Source organism: Vicugna pacos, unplaced genomic scaffold (assembly GCF_048564905.1).
Source record: "Vicugna pacos unplaced genomic scaffold, VicPac4 scaffold_19, whole genome shotgun sequence".
Taxonomy (NCBI): domain Eukaryota; kingdom Metazoa; phylum Chordata; class Mammalia; order Artiodactyla; family Camelidae; genus Vicugna; species Vicugna pacos.
Window position 1 is genome coordinate 72,209,617 of NW_027328740.1, and position 3,827 is coordinate 72,213,443.

Below are 3,827 nucleotides of genomic sequence, written 5' to 3' on the forward strand. Positions count from 1 at the left end.
GTGCTTCTCACTCACAGGGCTGGTCTAGACATTCTTTTTATCAATTCTCTAGCATCTTCTCCTCCAACTTACCAACAACCAGAAAGTAGGATCTGATCTTAGGTAAGTTCAAGAATCACAGAGCACCACCTCCAAAGCGGGCCCGGTAGCACATGCCAGGTCTTCTGACCGCCACCTGTGGGACCACCATGAGCCCTCTCCAGACTCAAGGACCGAGGCCGTAGGCCGGGGGGACACAGCTTCCCTCACTCACCCCAGCAAAGGGGGACCACGTCTCGGCAAAGGCATCTCACCCTCTTCAGCCCGAGGGACAACACAATAGATATATGGGGAAACAGAGCAGAAGGTGGGGGGTAGGCAGCCCAGAAGAGCTCATCTGTACTTCCGAGGCAAAGTGGGGCCATTGACTTAATCACAGGGACAAAGTGGGAATGAACATTTCCCTGCTCTGTCCCATACACCGTGATACGCCTTTCCCTGCATAAGGAGTTCATTAGGAAGTCCCTGGCGGTGTTTCTGATATCCTAACTTGGCATGGTGGCTGTCGGGCAGGAAGAGACGGCCTGAGCTGAAAAGGTGCTGGGCCTGGGAGGCAGGTGACAGCGGCTCCAGCCGCAGCTCAACCAGCGCCTCGTTCTGCCTCTCGGGGCTCAGCATCTCATCTATAAGCAAAGGGATGAGCATGTACCAGGACAGGCTGCCCAACAGAAATGAAATGAGAGCCATGTAAAGAAAGTTTCCCAGTTGCCACGTTTAAAATTTGAAACAAAGAAACAAAGCAACAAACAAAAAACAAATACTAGAATGTGATTTTAAGAACAGATCTTACTTAATCTACTGTATGTAAAATACTATTATTTTGACATGTAATCAATATAGGAAGTAAAGAGATAGTTTATGTACTTTTACTAGACAAGCCTCAGCGTCTGATGTGCATTTGACCTACAGCACATCTCAGCTGAGTCCAGCCTCCTCCCCAGTGCTCCTAGCATCAGTGGCTTTGGCTACTTTATTGGACAGCAACTCCAGGGGTCCCACCATGTTCCTGGCTGTAAAGCGGGAGTAAGTGTCCACAATAACCCTAAAAGGATCTCTCTGAAATAAAGGCGGATTCACTTTGAAATGTCTGGAAACCGGCGGGCTGCACCTCCCTCCCCCCTTGGCTACAAGATTGACTTCTTCCTTGCTGATCCCTTTCTGGATGTAGGGAAGCAATCCAGCACACAGCCAAGGTGGACTGGCTTCCAGGTAAATTTACCTGCTGTCTGTGTCCAGTCCCATGAAGTCCTCCTTCTCAAACGGGATGTAGGGGAGGGGGATCTTGTCCCCAGAATTCTTGGGGCCACCATCCAGCCACTTGGACTTGAGCAAGACGAAGAGTGACTCAGTGAAGTCCTCGATCCTCTTCTCCACCACCCTGCAGTACTCTTAGATTGAAGGCAACGTCGGTGCGCGTCTGCTCGGCTACCTCCCCATGCTGCACAAAGACAAAAAGCTGAGAGTCATTAAGCGATGTGCCATACAGCTCCTCTGCATGTGGAGCTTCTCGAAGGCCTTGGCAGAGAGACATTCGGTAATGGTGACAAGGCCCACGACCTTGGGGTGTTTCTGGAAGACGCTCCACCGATTCTCGGGCACATAGCGGTGCCTGTAGTGGATACAGAGTGTCCACTGGGAGCCACAAGGGCTGATATGGCTAACCGAGGTGAGTAGCTGATAGATGCAAAAGAAATTCTCCTCTGAGATGATCTCTATGGATTGGACCACAACGGGACGAGTCTGGTGGTCCTCAGCACACTGCACGTAGTCAGGGATGCTCATGTTGCAGGCCCTGCCGAGAGGGGGAGGAGATCGAGGTACATTCTCTGCTGTGTGCTACGGGCCCATCTGGGTTGCGGTGACCTGGTGCGTACCAGCCAGAAGACAAGGGAAGCCAAAGCAAATCCAAGGGTACAGTTTGTCCTCAGAGTCTGCATATGGCTACTGTAGCTCGATCACATTACCCAGCTTTTGGTCTAGGCTTCCTGCCTCTGCAGAGAAAGGTCATTTCTTATTTTCTATTTCCAAGCACCTAGCAAGGCCCTGATGCAAAGTCACTGCTCAAAAATGCTCAATAAAGAAATGAACAAAGGAAATGCTTCCCCAACCCCCTTCAGCAGAATATAAAGAAAAGGACCACAGTAGGATCAAAAGATCTGGATTCCTATTCAATTTATTTGAACTCCTAAGCTTCATAATAATGGATAAGAAAACTTGCCTTGGGGTAGAGGGTATTGTTCATTGGTAGAGCATATGCTTAGCATGTACGAGGTCCTGGGTTCAAACCCCAGTACCTCATTTTAAAAATGAAACAAGTAAATACACCTAATTACCCAGCTGAAAAAGTATATTTTAATTCAAAAGTCAAAAAACACCTTGCAATTGACACAACATTGTAAACTTGACTATACTTCAATTAAAAAAAAAAGCCTTGCCTTACAAGAATATATCTGGATTACGGATGTTTGAAAATGTAAAATGCATAGGGTACCACCTGCATAAAAGGAGGTGACTGTACACATGTTCTATCCCTCCTTTATGAGTTATACTTCCTTTGGGGGGGTTATAACCTCTCAGAGCTAATTTTCTCAGATTAAAAAATATAAACATTACCTGATTCTCAGTACTGCTGAAGAATCAGATAACTCTATGAAAGCATCTGACCCACAGAGTTTACTCAATAAATGTTTGTTGAATGAATGAATAAACAAGCAAAGTGAATGCTGCTCCCTGCCACAAACCATCATAATGGTACTGCCTGGAAATCCCAAGCCCACGTTCACCCGACTCTGCATTAACAATGTGGGTGACCTGGACAGGCCTGCGTGCTTCTCGAAGCCCCAGTTTAATCGTGAATAGAAATAAGGGCAATAACACAAACCTCAAATTGTTAGTGAGTCAGTAATGAATTGTACCCCAACACTGCAAGATGGAACCATTAAGAAAACTGGGCAAAGGGCCCATAGGCCCTCTCCATATAATCTCTTACTACCACATGGGAATCTACATTACATCTCAAAATTAAAAGTCTAATATTTTAAAGAGGTTATCGAGGTTAGGTGAGCTCACTGTCTCAAATAAGGAACACACAGTACAAATAGGACAATGCCCAGCCCATGAGATACACTCAGTTAACATTCCCACTGAGCCCACTAGCCCCTCCAACTTCAGAACAAGAGGATGGGTCCTCGTGGCAACAGGCCACAGCACCTGAAGCTAACAAAGCTAATGGTGTCCACTTAAAAGAGCCCCTGTCACCACCCTTGTTCTAATTTTCTATTTGTAATTTTTTTCTTTTCATTAAATTGGAACTCCAAATTGCATAGAATTCTTACCAGATATCATGATGGCAGCCCTTCAAAACCTGACCACAGAGATCATGATGGCAGCCCTTCTTGGTGAAACAATAAAATGAAAAGCCATTTCCACAAGACCTCTGTGTAAATCTACTAGGGAACTTCATCCTGGACTGAGGAAGAGGACTGGGGAGTAGGGGGTAAACTGGGACACGGAGAAATATGGGCCACCTGTCCCACAATGGACTTTAGACTCACCCTCACCCTCCAGGAACGTCTAAATACACACAGACAGAGTGCTATGGACAAGAATTTTTTTTAAACAAATCCCTGAATCCCTAGCAGATCTTGTTTCTACCGAGACACAAATGTCTTATTTGTATAATGTTTCACAGAAGCCTTAAAATATTATCACCCCAACTTGACACATCAAGAAACTGAGGTAGAGAATTTTATCACATTCTACAAGATTAGAGAGAGGCCACGTCAGAC